The sequence below is a fragment of the Helicoverpa armigera genome, chromosome 14 (assembly GCF_030705265.1).
Source record: "Helicoverpa armigera isolate CAAS_96S chromosome 14, ASM3070526v1, whole genome shotgun sequence".
Taxonomy (NCBI): Eukaryota; Metazoa; Arthropoda; class Insecta; order Lepidoptera; family Noctuidae; genus Helicoverpa; species Helicoverpa armigera.
In genome coordinates, this window is record NC_087133.1 from 2,401,731 (window position 1) to 2,420,832 (window position 19,102).

The window sequence follows — 19,102 nt, forward strand, 5'->3', positions numbered from 1 at the left end:
ACTGACAGTGTCAAAACATGTCTTGAACGATATCTAGGCGTAAATTAATTTAGCAAATATACCTATGTAGCTCTAAATATGTAAAATAGGACAGTTTTATTGTTTATTAACTTGTTTCAAGATATTTTTATTGATATTGTATTATACATTTAATTATAAATAAAATTGATTTTGACATTATTTTATGTTTTACTCTAAAATACGTAAACCATACAGTTGGTGTCGGCATATCGAGGAAAGCCCAGTTCCTCGGAGACCAGTAAGGCAACAGCTAGAATTATGTAATTAAAATTGGCTGCAACAACATATTTGAGCGGAGATGCGTGGGCAGCTCTTAATGTTAGATACCTACTATGAAAGTATGTACGATTTACCTTTGTAACTATATACTATTTACGAAATGATCAACCATGAACCACAATTAAAACATGAACTAACGATTACGATTTCGCATTACAGATTACGAGATTATCACAGTGTCGGGAAAAACTGTGATCATGTACAAAGACTATACATTTTCTTTCAAAGGAACGGGAAAGAAAAATGCCTACTGTTCCAAGTACGTGAATATGAAGTGTCCAGCAAAAATCAAATTAGACAAACTGGGTTTGATCACTTGGGTCAATACGGACCATAACCATCCACCTCCGATGTATTACAAACATTCAAATGGTCAGTATATGAAGCTATCTTAAATGTCGAAGTAGCTGTCATACGTTTTTATTCTACTACCAAAAAGTTGACGACTGTCTCCAATGACGTATCTGTGGATCATCATCCTCCGAGCCTTTTTCCCAACTATGTTGGGGTCGGCTTCCAGTCTAACCGGATGTAGCTGAGTACAAGTGCTTTACACTGATTCCGATGACGGTTCTATAGACCCTATCTTAGTTTTTGCAGTTTTTCATTTTCTTGAGATTGACTTGTTAACTTTATTGAAATAAGGCTAAGGACAATTTGCGAATAATTTGTAAATAATTATAATTTACAGAAATAACTACTCACAATATGTTACATAGTACAAGTACATACCTGTAATATAATGCGTTATATGCATTTTTCGATATTATATGTAAGTGTACAAATACTCATGCCCTTGTTAATAAATACGGAGTAAAGTTAGTCTGAGTTTAAAACGATGAACATGTATCCTTTACATAGATATTTCTTTCTTATTCTTTGGTGTAACCGTGTAATTCTTCGGTGTTTGATTCGTGTTTGTTAATGAGAGGGATTGTGTAAAACTCACTCTTCTTGAATTATCCTATAGTTTGTAAATATTAATATAATAATTGAAAGTTCTTTTTGAAATCTTGTATTATTTTCCTGGATTCATTTAAAACTTGGACTTGGTTTAAAAATTTACTGATATTAAACGCAGTACTACTTATTTGCAGGTTAGTGTATTTCTAAGAATTTAGAATAATTAATTTCATATTTTTTATTTAATTCGCTACAAGATTTATAAACATTACTAATGCTTTACAATAAATTGCAGATGGGACGTTAGAATATCTGCCGAGCAGTCGTGGTCGGGGTTTCATACTTATTTACAAGAACTTTACCTACTTCCACATGCATACGAAGACCAGATGGTACTGCTCTAAGAAGCTGTCAGGCTGTGATGCTCGGGTGATCACCAATAACTTAGGGGAACTAGTCAGAGAAATGGGGAGTCATAATCATGCCCCACCGCGGTTATATAGAACGGCTGAGGGTACACTTTATCGTTTTAGAACTTAATTCCGCTAAATAAAGAGAATTTATAGTAATAAGAATATGTTTATTTAATCAAAGGTGACTTAATTTTAGACTGAATTTAAGTCTTAAACTAAAAAAGAAACGGAATTAAGACTAAAACTAAACATTGATCAAATGGTATGATTCAAAAGTAATTTTTGGATTCTCAATTCAGGAACAAGTTACAGCCCAAGTTTACTGACAATAAACATCAGTTTTCTTTAAACAACTGTGTGAATTTTCACGTAGTTTTATTTTAAAAAAACGGACATTTATGTGATCAGAGAAATTGGAATCTTCGTTTAAAATTAAGTGACGTTTGAATATTCGGGCATTTATAAGTTTAACTCAATCCGTTGTCAGTACATTATTGTTAAGAAAAATTTAAGCAATTTCAAATCAGTTATTATAATAGTACAGTAATTGAATAGGTAATTCAACAGAATAATATTCAAATTAATAGATAATTCACTTACATTTTTGAATGTTACACAGTTTTACGTAGATAAATAAATGTCAAATCAAGTCTACACACACGGCAGTGTGTCCGCCAAGTTCGTTCATAATTACAAACTCAAATATATTTATTGTAACAAAAAGCACAATTATAATCAGTAGTTGTTCATTAATAGTAAATAATACTGTCTCTCCTCCAAGAGGTCCTCAAAGTTTCGGGTTTCGTATATAGACTAAAAAAACGTACATATTTAATATATTCTTCACTGTTTATCATATTATGAGACCATATTATTAAAGAGTTCCGAATTTCAAATCTAACCTCGATGTTCAAATGGCTAAGCATGGCCCGATGTTTAACTAGTCTCAAATTATGTAAATAAATATCATTAATGTTAAGAAAAAGTCTCTATTTCAACATTGAATTTAATAAATTATTCTTCTTTAAAATTATTTTTATTTATTCAATACAACTGTAATAAAAGATTCACATGAATGGAATGAAGGGTAAAAAAATATTCTATATTCATTGGTGTCGCGAATCGCTTTAGGTCAGGCGATCTGTCTGCCCCTGTCATGAAAAAATATTATTTTATTATTAAAAATAAAAACTATTTTAAAATAATTATTAATTCCCTGCTTCCTACAAAAGATATTCATTTTACATAAGATTTTTGGGCAAAAGTCTATTATTTTCTGCGACGAATTAAACGCAAAAATTAGGTACCTCGCGTAAGCAAAGTCAAATGTTTTTATTTCATAAATAATTAAACCTATTACAGATGTTTAAGAAACGTCAACAGCTAGGTGCACCACAAAACTATTCGTTTCTTATTTATAGAACTTGACTTGATCATCTTTTGTTTGCAGCCCCAGTCCTAAAGTTCGTGCCTTCAAGGCGAGGAGGGCTGATCCTTATATACGACAATAATAGATACGTTCGTATGGTCGGTAACACTCGCTGGTACTGCTCCAAGAAGAACAAAGGTTGTAAAGCAAGAGTCATAGTCACGCAAGACAGACAGTTCGTCACTGAGATTGGTGTCCATAATCATGAGCCTGAGATAAAGTATCAAGTACAATAAAGTAGATATAATAACTTTCAGTGTGGTATTTTTTGTGACTGAAGTCTTGTAGTGTGTGTAATCTAAAAATGAAAGTGCGTGTGTCCTAATTATAATGATATGTGTATTCCTGTTTGTAACAGGATTTTTTACATTTATTTAGAATCTGCAACGAAATGTTATATTCGTTATTTAAGGTAAACGCAATAAAATTAATAAGTAAAAGCGATTTATTTCCTTCAAACCTTTTCCATAGAATTGCCATCTACACTCTAGATTCCATTAACCAGGTATTTCATCTCCCTCTTCTTATTTCAAGAACCATTTCTGGAGTTCGTGCCAAGCAAGCGTGGTGGCACCGTGCTTATCTATGAAGATAACACCTTTGTTCAGATGACCAGTAAGACCAGGTGGTACTGCTCCAAGAAAGGTGCTGGATGCAAGTGTCAAGTACTCTTGACACCGTTAAGAGAATTTGTAGGCGTACTTGGCCAACATAATCATGCGCCCGCCAAATCTGTTGTTGAAAATCTGAAGTTTATGCGGTATTAAGTTTAGTTATAGTTTTTGCTGGGCAGAAGTTAGGTACTTGAGATTATGTAAAAAACTTTTTTTACAAAAATATAAAATCCATTTGTCAATTTTCCCTTTAGGTTCCTAAAGGCATATGAACGGCACAGCACGGCACAGCTGTTGTTAGGTAGCTGAAAGCTCGATGTCGCCCAGCCGTTGATTTTTTATATTGACGCTATAAAATGTTTTATATGAGATACGATTTAAGGGTCAAATTTAAATGGCATGGTTGTCGCTGCGTTGAAGCTGCGCCGTGCCGTGCTTTTCATGAGTGCCATGACCTTTAGTGTGACAAATACTCTGCGATAGTCATAATCGGTCCAGCCAAACGTGAGATAATCGCGCATAAACATAGATACATGCATACCGCCTTTTTTTTGAAATCGGTATTCGATATTCTTTAGGTTTTAATGTTAAGAAAATTTTACGCATTTGTTGTATAAATCGGTATCTGTTCGTATAGCTCGAATATCTACAAATCGAATACTGTAATTTTATATCTCAACCGTAGGATTAGGTTTCATAATATGAATATTTCAACCCTGATTATGTTATTACATAATGCATGATGGACTTAAGTTACGCCTAAACTTCGATACTAAGTTACCTTTTTTTGGTTTAGTATATTAAATGATCGCAATAAAAGATATATTTGTCCTTTTCATTTGCAGTTATTTGTCATACCAATTAAAACCTAATTATGTGCAGCTGCAACAACTGCGCAACTTTATGCATATGAACTTTAACATTTCTTTTAAAATACGTAATTAAGTTGATATATTATAATATTTTTAGATTACGTTCCGGAGTTTCTTCGGTATTACCGACAATATCGTCGAGCGAATCCGGAACGGTTCCAGACGAGGCACGAAGAACCACCTGAAAGGAACAAAAACCCAGCTAGCAGGGTCAGCGATATTCTTAATTCGGCTATTAATAAAAAACTTCAATAAATAAGTCAATTAATAAGATTTACTGATGTATCCAGTTCTTCTCACATGTAGATAATAATCATATTATAGGTAAATGTAGTCGCTTTGTTATCTATACTAATATTATAAAGAGGAAATCTTTGTTTGTTTGTTTGGTTGTAATGAATAGGCTCAAAAACTACTGGACCGTTTTTAAAAATTCTTTCACCATTCGAAAGCTACATTATCCACGAGTAACATAGGCTATATTTTATCCCGGTACGGGCAGTAGTTATCACGTGACGCCGGTGAAACCGCGGGAAAACGGCAAGTCAAATATATTTTGAGGGTGCGTTTAAACCAAAAAGAGCGCGGAAAATAGCATTAAGTATTTCCCTATAAAATATTTGAATATAAACAGAGCATTCTAAAGGAATTCGATAGACAGGGACATGCTCATTCTAGCATTCACTCATTTGGTTTAAACGCACCCGTTTGAATGAATAAATAAACAAATATTTAAAGAAAGTGTTAAAACAAATTAATGTTTCAATGCTAACTATTAAAGATGCTCAATAAATGTTTTGTTAAATTAATTTGTTTCATTTTGAGAAATCGTATCCTTTCAGAGAACAGTACTCAGGTGCGTAAAACAAACTGTTATTTTTATGAAATCATATATTTTATCAATATTTTATATTTGTTACATGGTTAAATAACGACTTATGTTAAATAATGCATTTTCTTTGCAGAAGCCTACAAACAATACGAAATAATACAGCTAACAAATGGAAAATCCTTAATTATGTATGAAGACTACACCTTTTCGTACCAGGGTCCGAAAAACGTGAAACTGTATCCTTACTGCTCAAAGAGAGTGACAATGAAATGCGCTGCCCGGTTAAAACTGGATAAATTCGGTTATATCGTGAATGCGTACACGCAGCACAATCATCCGCCTCCGAAGTATACGCGATTGAACAACGGACAGTATCTGAAGCTTGACTGAGGATTAAATTATTGAAAATGTTCAGAAAAATTTAAATCATGTACTTAATGTAGAGATAAGATCATATTTATGTAGAATAGATGTGATGCCTCGTCTATAGGAAAAATCCTGCGCACTCAGGGAACCGGAGGAAAACGGCTCGACTACCAAGGACTCCTAACCGAGTATATCTATATGTACATCTAATGTTTATTTAGAACTGTAACAGTTGTTCTGAACAGTTTGATTGTTTGTTTGCCTAGATTACTCAGGAACTACGGGTCCGACTTGAAAAATTATTTCAGTATTAGATAGCCCATTTATCGAGGAAGGCTATAGGCTACTTTTTATCTAGGTTCGTGCAGAAGTTCCCACGGGATGCGGCTGAAACTGCTAGCAGAAGCTAGTATAATATTTATTTAATAAAGCGTCACCGCGGCATTGTGCGTGTAACAGCTACTTAAGTTAATTATAACATAGTGTGGAAATAGTCATTACTTTGGGCTAATTCTTATTAAATGAATAAAAATATGGAAAGTTTTTTTTTGTTATTACTAATCTCCTTAAATAATTCATATATTAATTCTTGATTCGTATTGACACTTTTCTACAAAAATAACCTACTAATCAAGACTTTTCTTTAATAGATAATGATGCCATTAGAGAAGTGAAGACAAGTCGCGGTCGGGTTGTTATGTATAAAAAATATACATATTCATATAAAAATGGTAAAACTCAATTATGCTGTTCGAAAAGACAGCTTTGGAAGTGTCCGGCTAAAATGAAGTTGGATGCGAAAGAAAATATCTTGTCGGCCATGACTGAACATAATCATCCTCCACCTGAGTATCATGTCACGAATAAAGGAGAGTATATTTTTGTGTTTCAGTAAAGTTAAGTTACAGCTGCTTTGATTGAACAACTTGTGGCTTTTTGCGAGTAATTTCATGGAGGCGCAAATAATATATATGTCACAGTTAAGTTACAGCTGCTTTGATTGAACAACTTGTGTCTTTTTGCGAGTTATTTCATAGAGGCGCAAGTCGTTCAATCAAATGCCTGCGACACATACATTATTTTTCATTCCTTCTGTAAATGGAAGGCGAATGGTTGGCCGGCCCGGCTAATGCTTTGAGTGTCACTTAACCAATGACGAAATTAAAACTGTCGTTAGGTGTTCCCTTAGTTGGGTATATGAGATTTTTTCACCTTAAATTATAAGGGCTTAATGCTTTGAGTATCACTTAACCAATGGTGAAATTATTTTGGGACCTATCGGGGGCTTAGGCTCCCAGTTGGGGCTACATCGACCACTGAGAGCCTAAGCCACTAACCTGGTGGAAACGGGCATTCGTCTTTTTAAGTGCAATGATGTTGAAAATCAATAGACTTATTTATAAGTGGATTTATAACTTATCTCTAAGTAAATATATTGTAGTCAACTAGTCAACATTACCTACATAAAGGTATATTTATAAAAACTTCATGAATAAACTTATGTAATTAATTATTTATTTATACTTAGGTATATTCCTTCTTTTTATTATATAAATACCTCGCTATAAGGTATCATAGTGTTTGATTAGTAATAGTACCTAACCATAATTTTAAGAAGTTTATAATTTTTTGTTGGAAAATCTATTGAAATGTATAATTTTTAATTTATTTGTGAACAGGATTGTATGTTAAATCAATAAAAAATGCTTCGTGAAAATTTCATCAGAGTTGTATTCCGCAAGACATATTTTTGACAGAGAAAATTTAAAAAAAGATAAAACAAAATACAGACATAAAGAGGTTTCTAGTTTACAGGTTTTACATTAAAAAAGGTTTCACGTTCTGGGTATCCCGAACAATTTGAATAATCATATGCAATTAAGTTAATGTTTGCTGTGTTGTGATTTTACGATGAGTGATGTGTGTGTATTATATTTTAATCTAATTACTGGCTTTGGTTCATGTAAGGATTCCTATTCCTGAGACCCTCTTGAGTTCTTCTAAAATTCATAAAAAATTATACATGTTTAACAAATACAATTAATTCCATACGATGAATTGTTTGTCAAAATCGTTCACGTTTCATTCACTAGCCACAGTCTTTGGCTTGAGCAGGTACAACATATCTATCATATTAAACAAATGTAGTAATTAATACATTTATTTATTTTTAGTTGACATGAATTTCGAGACAATTACTCTGCCGAATGGGAGGTCGCTGATCATGTATCGGAATTACACCTTTTCCTTCCGCGGTCGGAACAAAATGTACCCGTATTGCTCCAGGAAAGTTACTACGAACTGTCAAGCTAAATTAAAATTGGATAAATGGGGGAACATCGTGGAAGCTAATGCTAATCATAATCACCCGCCCCCGAAATATGTTAGACTGGAAGATGGAACGTTTGTGAAAGTAGATACTTAATCTAAAATAAAAATATTTTTTATAGGTACTCGAAACTACTCATTGACTAACTTATCATTAAATCTGCTTTGAGAAAATCATAATGCCATATTTAGAAGTTTATGTACGTCAAATTATTTTTCATGTGTAAATGAATAGCCCAGATTATCTGCTCGTGAGTTTTTTACTTTAATTCATTCACTGATAGCATTCCCTTTGTTTTGATCCTAGAGTAGAAACCCATACTTATAATGTATAAAACGTAGTTTGTTTAAATAATCTACTTGTGTTATTTATTTCAGCTGGTATTGGCTATGAGACGATTCATCTGGTTAACGGGAGATCCCTAATCATGTATCAAAATTACACCTTTTCCTTCCACGGTCGGAATAAAATGTACCCGTATTGTTCACGGAAGACTAACTTGAGATGTAAAGCTAAATTGAAATTGGATAAATCAGGGAACATCGTGGATGTTTATGCGGTCCATAATCATCCTCCGCCGAAATTCACGAAGCTCAGTAATGGACTGTTTGTCAAAATTAGCCAATAAATCAAATAAAAAAGCTAGATTCCAGAAAAAAATTATAATACTGGTTTACAAAGTTGTGTTAATAAAAAAAAAAGAAAAACGTGTTTTAAATTTTTTTAATTAAAATTATTCTGTAAGAAGAGGGGTCCTCCACGGGTAAAGGCCTCCCCCAAACCAAGCCAACTTTCTCTGGATTTCGCTATATTCGAAAAAAATACAGATATATATATATATATATAGAGGTAGGAGGTTCATCTTAATTCATATTATACACAGGTTATTTGCTAAAGATCTGATGATGAATTTTTAAGATCATTTAATAAGGTTTTGTAAATATATATTTTTTGTGTTTGATATTATTTAAGATTTTAACACCGAAGTTAAATAATTTATTATATAAATGCTAATGTATTTGTAAACCAAATAAATGATGGTTTTGCACTTTTATCTTCCACTTTAATTTGTGTTTTGCTCTGCATTGTGTTGCTTGCGTATGATGGTCCTTGTTTTTTGCTCCAGTTATTATGCCACGAACAAGTCGATCAAGGAAGCTTTCCGAAGAAGAAAAAAAGAAACGCAGACGCGAGCAGAAAAAACTTAGTATACGCCGTGCGCGGGCCAAAATGGATGACGCAGCTCTCGAAGAAAGAAGACGGAAGGATAGGGAGAGATACAAAGCTAAAAAACAGCTCGGGCAATTTAAAACTATTAAAGACTACACGCCAAGAGAACAAAAGCAGATAAGAAAAATATGGAGAGAAAAAGCAAAAAAGAAACGCGACAAGGAAAAAGCTAAAAAAAAGGGAACGTGATTTTGTGCAGGAGAACACACCTCCATCAAGTCCTTCGTTTTCGCGTATACAAGTTGGCAGAGCATGGCTACAAGGAATAGACGACGACTTGTTGCAGAAAATAATAATTTAAAGAGAAGAGTTCTTGAATTAGAATCTAAAATGGCTAAATATAGAATGAGGTGGTTAAGAGCAAGTAATAAACTGGAAAAGAAAAAACGATTAAGACTCAAGAGATAAGAAAAGCAATCCATGACTTCTTAGTGCAAGATGAACACAGCAGATTAACGTCTGGAAAAAAAGACAATCACAAGAAGGAAAATCAAGAAGCAAATTCGCTTTTTAAATGACTCACTTTTGAATTTGCAAAGATGTTATTAATATGTTTTCATTCAAGTACGTCTACAGAAGTTGATTATCTGTTTTGTGGACAAATGTCAAAAAAAATTGTACTGAATTGGTGTACGTTTTTATTATGTTTTGTTTAGGCATCGAGGAGAACTCCATTTTAAGTTAAAAAAAAAAATCTATTCTTGACCTTATTAATATGATTATAATAAAGTCACATTTTGCCTTCTGCAGACAACGCAATCTCACCGTGGACATAATAAAACAAAAAACGTGTTTTTTTCCTAAAATATCCAAGACTGATCTCTAGTGATATTATTATAAGAATATTAATATGGAACTTTAAATAAATACATATAACATTTTATAAAAAATTGTGAAGTTTTATTATAAATATTTAGTAATGTTCACGTTTTGTGTTTGACCCTTTGTATCCAGTTTGGACCCGCTGTGCTTTTTATTTCGTCCTCCCATCTGTCGTATGGTCTCCTTTTGTTTCTTTTGCCCACTGCCCCCCTCCATTCTGTCACTCTTTTGGCCCACCCTAGATCTTGCAGGCGAGCTATGTTTCCGGCCCAGTTCCATTTTAATGCAAGAGCTTGTGCTAAGCCATCTGCGGTTCTTTAAACAATTACTCAGAAATTGTAATATAGTATTTTGATAATTTAAAATCATGATGGCATGTTAATGGTTGGTATTTATTACATAAAATAAAAAGTATTTAAGATGTTAAAAGCATTTCTTAATCTGTGGTCACAATAATCTGCTCCTGTTTCCATTTGGTTACCAAAATAAATTAACGGTTATATTTCAGAAAATGGTTTAACTTACATGCCGACATCTGCAACGAGTGGGTTAATGGTGTATAAAGAATATACGTTTTCATACATCGATAAGAAAAAGAAGTATTTGTGCTGTTCGAGGCGAAAACAGGGCAAATGCGATGCCAAGATCCGACTGAACGACGATGGAGAGGTCGTCCTCGCTAAAACTGATCATAATCATCCACCTCCGAAGTATTATAAAGCACCTAATGGATTGTATGTAAGGATCTGTTGATATCAAAACTATGGACTAGATAACTGATTAGAAATAAACCTATCTTACTTAATTATTTTCCTTATTTTTATACCCTAATCTTTTTGTCAATATTAATGTCTACATCTCTAGTACGTAAAGTACAAAAGCAAAGTTTGGTGGAAGTTATAAAAATCTAGTATTTTTTACAGACCGCGTGGAATTGATATCAGATGCTTACGGCAAGCCAATTATAGTTTACCAGGGATATACCTTTCATGCATCTCCAGGGAGGGGTAACCTGATCTGTTCGAAGCGACGTCGGGGCAAATGCCCAGCCAAACTGAAGGTCGAAGATGATGGAGTGACGATAATATATGCTGACACTAATCACAATCACCCGCCCCCGAAATTTCATAGAACGACTACTGGGGAATATATCAAGATATCAAATTGAAGATTTTATTAGCCTGTAGGCGAGATTCCGCCATTGCACGCCATTGTCGCACACAAATGTTTCTTCTGGTCTACTCGCTCCATTAAACTAACAAATTGTTTTGCAATTAAGGTTTCCCTGACTTGTCCATTCTAAACATTTTCATTTATTTAGTTTTTCTTTGTCGTGTATTATTGACACTGATACTTGTTATTACCGACTTCTTATATCTTCAATTTATGCAGAAGGTTTTGCGTGTATTTCCGTCTGCATATCTCCTGTCACTTAGATGAATTATTTTATGGCGTACATTTGCTCCATTTGGTTGTTTATAGACCCTTGTATACAGTATACTTAGTTAAACAATCTTCATATGTTTGTAATGGTAAGAGAGAGATAGAAGTTTACTCTTCCTATAGATTTTATTTTATTACAGAAAATACAAATAACAGTTATTTTATTTTAATTTCTTTTCATACTAATTAAGTATTAACTTACCTCAAGAATGCATACTTATTTTAAGACATATAAAATAATACATATATGTTTATGGTCCACAGAAAGCGCGAGATTTGTTCATACAAAAGAACACAGGAAAACGGATTGGTATAAAGCACTTTTGAGGGTTGCGGTCAATAAAATATACAACAAGGAAATCAGTCTGAGACAAGCTTCGCTTACATATGATATACCAAAGAGTACGTTATTCGATAGACTCCAAAAATTAAAGAATAAACACAGAAAAAATAATTCTTAGCTCGTTAATAAATTAGTTGACTCAAAAAGAATAGTGACGAAATGGATATCTTTTATGTGAAAATTAAGTTTTGTATTACATATATATTAATTATTTTTATGTGAAAATTTAAATTAAGTTTGAGTTTAATTAATAATAAAAATATATTTTAAGTTAGAAAATAAATTACTATAGATCATTGAATTTATTGAGTAACTTTAGTGTCTCACTCTTTTGCGTGTGGGTGCGAAAGTCTATGCTTTAAGCGAAAACTCAAATTGATATCAAGAACATATTTTTGTACTTACATTAATTATATTAAATAGGTTTAAGTGGGTACCATAATGCTGTTGGTTGTACAGTTACTTAAAGTCTATTGGTGATGTTTTTGTTAGTTTAAAAATTATTTTAAAAACAATTTACTGGGAGTTGATAAATAGTTCACGTATTGTGTTTTCTTTAGAGTTAGTTTAACCGTTTTGTTTTTTTCTTTAAATAAAGGAAATATACCAAGATGTTCATAAAAAGCGTTTTATTTTTTCTACAACCAAAATGATTAAAAAAATATGTCTCCTTCAAAAAAAGTAACTAATGTTCTATTTTCAGACTACCAAATACTGCCTCTAGCTGGTGGGAAATCGGTGGTACTTTTTGAAAACTACACTTTTTCATACCACGTGAGGGGCAGGTCTCGCCTTCAGTGTTCCCAGAAGTTGAGCAAAAAATGTGGTGCATTTCTGCGAATAGATAGAGCTGGCAACATTGTTTTTAGTAATGCTGTCCATAACCACTATCCTCCGAGCTGCTTATTAACTGATCAAGGGTACTACGTAGTAACTAAAGCCTATGACTAGAAAAAAAAAATACTTTGATGGATTAAAATTCAAAATTAAATACCAAAGAATTTGTGATTTTTGATGACTTTTTTTGGAGTCATGGTCTTTCATAAATGTTTATTTTTATCTTACCAAATAAATTGCGAACATATCTTGTCTTCTTTTGTTTATTTTTTATCGCTTGCCACGTAATCGTAGGCCTTGCCTTAAAGAACATCAGGTTGGTATATTTTATTGAAGCATTAATGCTTTGAATTGATATTTTTATAGGTATCTGCATGCCTCCCAAACTAAGTCAAGTAAGTACTTATTTGAATTTTTCGTGATCCATATTTTTTATTGTTTTGTTTCAGCGACTTACCAAGTCATACCCTTAGCTAAGGGCAAATCAGTGATCCTTTACAATAACTACACCTATTCCTACCACGTTAAAGGCAAGTCTTTACTTCGTTGTTCGCAAAAAAATAGTGAAAAGTGCCGAGCGTTCATAAAACTAGGCAAATGTGGTAATATTGTGACTGCGGTGACGAACCATATGCATCTACCCCCGAGGTGCGAGAAGTGTTTGGACGGGACTTACAGATTCACGAAGTTGAGGAAGGCTTACGGATCGTTTTAGAGAAAAACTTAATATCATATGTAAGGCTGGAAACAGTGCTCGACCGACGGTCAGCGCTGACCCGCGTCGATCGACGTAGCTATATCTGTGCAAGTCTACGAACGCGCACACAGCTACGCTGACGGTACGTCCGTGATTTTGTATGTGACACACTGCCCGTCCTCCGAGCACTGTTTCCAGCCTAAAAATAAAATTATATTTAGGGAAATAGAGTACAATATAGGCTACCCGCTATACGGTTATTTCCTTTCGTCTCAATCTATCCAGGATGCGTGTGAGTAATTTTAGCTATAAGACCGCCCATTGTGTCACATAAACCTTTTTAAAATATTTTAGTTTTTTTGTTATATCATTGTAAAGAATATATCTATTGTCTATGTATTTCAGTTTTGATTACCTTTTACTGTTTTGTATTGAATATTTACATAAATAAATGAATGAGTGTGAAGTGAATGTTCAGTTTTATTTTATATCGAATTCCTTCCAGTAGGTATAACATATAGCTTTACCCTCGTCCTGCCGATTATGATTTACGAAATATACTTCACGGTTCCTGCTCAGCTAAAATATTGTAAAGTTCAAGATTCCGCCCACTGTCCTTCAATAATCACATATTCGAATTTCGCGCCTAGAATTTGTATTTTCTACTCAGCTGTCGTTTCTAAAGTTTTCTCTGATCGGTTAAGATATAACAAATATGTGAAGTTTAAATAGTATATTCGAGTAATACACAACAAATCAACGTCAGAAGACATTCAAGTTTAAAAAATGGAGTCACGCCGGAGAAGAGGTATGTATAATCTCTTATCATTTAGATCGGTGCCTTTTCTTTATTAAAATTAAATAGGTTTAAAGTTAAATAATGTATACTTTATCTTTTGTAACTATTTTTTATTTTCGATAATAATTGTATTTTTAGTAAACAAATAATGTTATGTGATGCAAAATTCACATTGGGCAGAACTTTTTTTAAATTAAGATCATTTTCGCAGAGTTAGACGATGAAGCCATCGGTAAATTGTTAGAAGATTCTGATATTGTACAGACTAAGCAGAGAGTTCAAAATAGAAGAGGAAGAGCAACTATCAGTCTTCCAACTAAGAGCCGCCGCACTTCTGAGGCTAAACATATGCCTGTGTACGAAGAGAAACAGTCCAGGTGCAGGTCCTGCCATTACAACAAAACACGATTTAAATGTAGTTCTTGCCTTATAAACTTGTGCTTAACTAAACAAAGGAATTGTTTTGCTGATTTCCATACTTAACCTATTTGATCTGAGTACTTAACTAAGATTAATGCTCAATCCTTCTCCGTGTAAGAGGAGGCCTGTGCCCAGCAGGGGGACGATAAAAAGGCTGTAACAGAACTTAACTAAGTATTTTTTTTTTAGGATTTTTTTTTTAAGCTCATCGATACTAAGAGAAAGTTTTTTTAGTTTTTTGGTTGAAATGATTAACTATTTTTAAGTCCAAAGATGGTGCAATAAAAGTATATTGATTAATTACTAAATTAATATATGAAAGTTCAAGACTGATTAAGAATACATAATAAATAGCATAAAGCTACTTTTGTTTTATTTACGTAATCGTAAAGTATTACATTTTAAATTAAAATTATTGTATCTTAGACAAATAGTCTTATAGTCTGACAAATAAATGTAGATGGTATAAAAGTGTAGACACAATAGAATGGGTAGTGTAGACGTAGATTTTAGCAAATAGAGGTTAGACTGAAAGCTGATTAATACAAAAAATATTTCTTCACCTCATGTTCCACTTTTTCATTATCTTTTGCAGATCCACCATACGAATTTATATCTATAGGCTGGAAAGAAACAATTATTAGAAAAGACTATTTGTATTCGTGGAATGGTTATTATTCGCCTCAATATCAGTATTGTTTAGAGAGAACTCTTACCAAATGCCCTGCTAGAATGAAGTTAGACCAAAAAGGAAAGATTATAAAAGCTAACTTCGAACATAATCATCCAACACGTAAATTAGTTTGTTATGGTGACGTGTATTTATATAAAGAATTGTGGTAGCTTTTAGGTACTGAAAGTTATATTTTTGTGTGTCTAATCTACCCATTTTTTTTTTATATGTCTTATGTTCGTTTTTTTTCGTTTATGTCCGAGTCCAGGACTTATGAAACATTTTTTTTTTATATAATTTTAAAGCTGATATTCACATCGGCACATGGACACGTTTTTTGGCAAGATTAATGCATAATGGAAAAATGTGTCCTGCGAGTTTTTAGTTTATTTTTAATTTCAACTGTCCCTTTGATATTAATAAAAAAAAATTATTAAAATAATTAGTATTTTAATGTAGGTAAATAAAAAAAATCCTTTAAGTATACAAATAAGTAACACAACATTTTTTTTACAGAACAACCATATGAAGTTATTATTTTAAACGGGAAGAAGATGGTTCTCTTCGAAGATCACACGTTTTCGAAACAAGGTCCCTCGTTTCGATATCTGGCTTGTTCCAAGAAAGCCAAGAATTGCCGCGCGAGGCTTATTTTGAACGTAGACGGGTCAGTAAAGCATGCCCACACTGACCATAACCATACTCCACCTAAGATAATACGTACTAAAGATGGACAGTATTTGAGGATCTAGAATATTCCAACAAGTTCTTTTGTCATTCGATTAAGAGCCGATTTTTTAATATCATATCATATCGTTCATTGCATTCCATAATGTACATTAGGTGGAAAATATAAAATGATAGTCACAATTGTGGACTCTGATGGGCACAGCAAAATAATTAGAAGACAGGAAGGCGTTTAATGTAAGATAGTTAATAGCTTTCTTTAAAGTGTATAAATTATTAAGAATTTAGTTTATGCATAAGTACCTATGTAGATAACATATTATACAATCTGACAACAATATGACTGCTTTAAATGCACCCCATGATATGGGTATCAGATGAAACGGCTTGCTGTTAGAAATATGAAAAACGATTACTTAATTTTTCTTTTTTTATTCCTACCCTTAATCCAAGCTCCTTATTGTAAGCTCAAAAAAATCTTGTTATTTCAATCAAAAACGGTCTTTTCATTCTTTTCATCATCACCTTCCGAGCCTTTTCCCAATCTCACCCATATTATAGCTATATTGTTTTGTATGAAAAATTAAATGATTATTTTTAAAACGCTTCTGTTTTTTTTTCAGAAAAATATGAAATAATAACAATAGGATCGAAGCCTCCCGTTCTTCTGTATCAAAAATACACGTATTCTAAGTCAGGCGCTAATAGTAGCCTCCGGTATTGTTCGAAGAAAGCGAGTAAGTGTAGGGCTAAACTGACAATTGGTGAAAATGGGTGTGTGTTGGAGACGCATGGTCACCACAACCATCCGCCTCCGTCTTTCCGCAGAGGATGGATCGATGGAAAATTCTACAGAATGTGATGAGCGACAAACTGACTAAAATAGCAAAATTTGTGTTTTTTTTTACTATTTATTTCATGCTAGTATTTATCAGTGATGCTATTTTTTAGGTTACTTAATTGCTATAAAGTTTTAATAAAGGAGTTTGAAAATTTGTTTTGTGTATTAATTTCTGTATCTCTGTCCTTTTTGTATAATTATTTGTAAGATTTGTTTTTATTAAGGTTATCCCTATCTACATAAAAAGAAAAACAAAAAAAAACTCAAAAACACGGTTAAAACGGCATACGATTATTTTTCACCGACACTCCAAAAAGAGGAGTTTCTCAATTCGTCCGGATCATAAACAATATAAACTACATACATACATAGAGGTAGATCTGTTATAGTGGTTACATTGAGTGAACTCTCTCTCTTTTTCAGGTGACTACGCAGAAATTGAAATTAACCGGAGAAAGGTTTTACTATATCGAAACTACACGTTTTCCAGACAAGGTTTTTCATGGCAGAATCGGTATTGTTCACAAAAGTTACGGTTGCAATGCAAAGCTAAACTAAAGTTGGACAAAAGTGGGAGGTTGATACACGCTGACGTTGATCATAACCACCCACCGCCTAACTTACTCAGGACAGCTGAAGGAGTTTACATTCGAATGAATAATATTTAATGATTCAATTTTTCTTTACATATATGTAATAATTAAGTTGGGTTTTTATTGAACTCTCCTACTTTTTTATTTCGGGTACTACTAGGTTTTATTAAAAGTAGTTTTTATTTTGTTTGTTAGTGGTCTATCTACAAAGCGGTTTATTTTTGTGTAAAAATTCTATACTTATTATATTCTTATGGAATAATATGGAAATAATAATACCTTTTCAGATGACTATGAAGTAATTCAAATTAATGGGAAGAAGGTTTTACTATATCAAAACTACACGTTTTCCAAACAAGGATTTTCATGGCAGAATCAGTATTGTTCACAAAAGAATCGAAAGAATTGCAAAGCCAAGCTAAGGTTAAGCGAAAATGGAATACTGATATACGCCAACGTGGATCATAACCATCCGCCCCCTCGTTTGTTCGAGATTTCTCAAGGAATTTACGTTCGTAATTAGTGATTAAATTTTTTATTACATACTAGCTGACCCGGCGAACTTCGTACCGCCTAATTATTATTAAAGGCATATTTAGTAAGTCACAAACACACGACACAATACTTTTCTATTTTTTTCCTTATTTGCTCACCGTTTAGACCTACCCTGGACTACGACAAACATTTTAAAACCAAAATCAGCTCAATCGGCCCAGCCGTTCTCGAGTTTTAATCAGACTAACGAACAACAATTCATTTTTATTTATATAGATTTTAAGTTTTTGTTTGACATTTATTTAACTCCAAAAATCTCCAAAAGGCATTATATATTTACATATTTACGATGAACTCAAAAAACTATCCTAGTAAACAAAAAAAAACTAATACTAAAAAGCGTCAAAAAATTCATCCCCATTGCTGTCGACTGGGAGCGTACCCAAGAGGCTGGCAGCATTACCTCGTTGGATGGCCATGCTGATCCTTTGTCCGAGGTAATAGCCAGCCTTTTGGTCACGAGAAGCGTCAACCAGCCACCTAGACAGATCTTTAAATTCAGACCCCCACGACCCGAGGGTTTCAACCCCAAACGGTTCGAAAATATAGTTGTAGTAAGGCCAGTATATTTCAGTTTTTTTTTTGTTTTACTAGGAAAGTTTTTTTATATGCATTGTATGTAAATATATAATTAAGTTCCTTTTTTTACTGAACTCTCCAATTTTTTTATAAATGACGCAAAAGGACACTAACTCCGAAACGTTTTCAGTGCAAAACATAAGTATAAAAGGAAAACCACTGATCCTTTACCAAAGGCATACATTTTCGAAGCAAAACTCGTCAGCTCGCAGGAGGTACTGTTCTAAGAGAATAAGTCGAGGATGTGGAGCGAAGCTTATTCTGATGGATGATGGTCCAGTTCTCACATGCCCTCACAACCATCCGCCCCCGAATATTGTGCAATCATCTGATGGCTTCTACCATAAATTATAGAGATTTTATTTACGTATCAAGGATAGAGTTGCCACAACTGGATTTTATAGTCAGAATATATATATCGCCCTTATTCACAGAAAGCTACTCTTAGACATCTCTCAATTGAACTGGTAAGTTAGTTGAAAAAGTAGTGCGATTGTAATTTGGCCTATTAAAAAAGAGTACTCT

The 19,102-nt window shown here is 33.1% G+C and overlaps 1 protein-coding gene and 2 long non-coding RNA genes across 5 annotated transcripts in view; 2 read left to right on the top strand and 1 right to left on the bottom strand.

Moving 5' to 3' along the window:
- The window catches only part of LOC110377185 (modifier of mdg4), a 452,561-nt gene that overhangs the window by 106,184 nt on the left and 327,275 nt on the right, over nucleotides 1–19,102 (bottom strand). The window lies entirely within an intron of this gene.
- On the top strand, nucleotides 8,918–13,901 carry LOC110379665 (uncharacterized). Its single transcript, XR_002429761.3, has 2 exons — nucleotides 8,918–10,848; nucleotides 11,034–13,901. It is a non-coding gene; the product is annotated as an uncharacterized LOC110379665 (long non-coding RNA).
- Nucleotides 17,702–18,954, top strand: LOC135117750 (uncharacterized). Its single transcript, XR_010277123.1, has 2 exons — nucleotides 17,702–17,954; nucleotides 18,708–18,954. It is a non-coding gene; the product is annotated as an uncharacterized LOC135117750 (long non-coding RNA).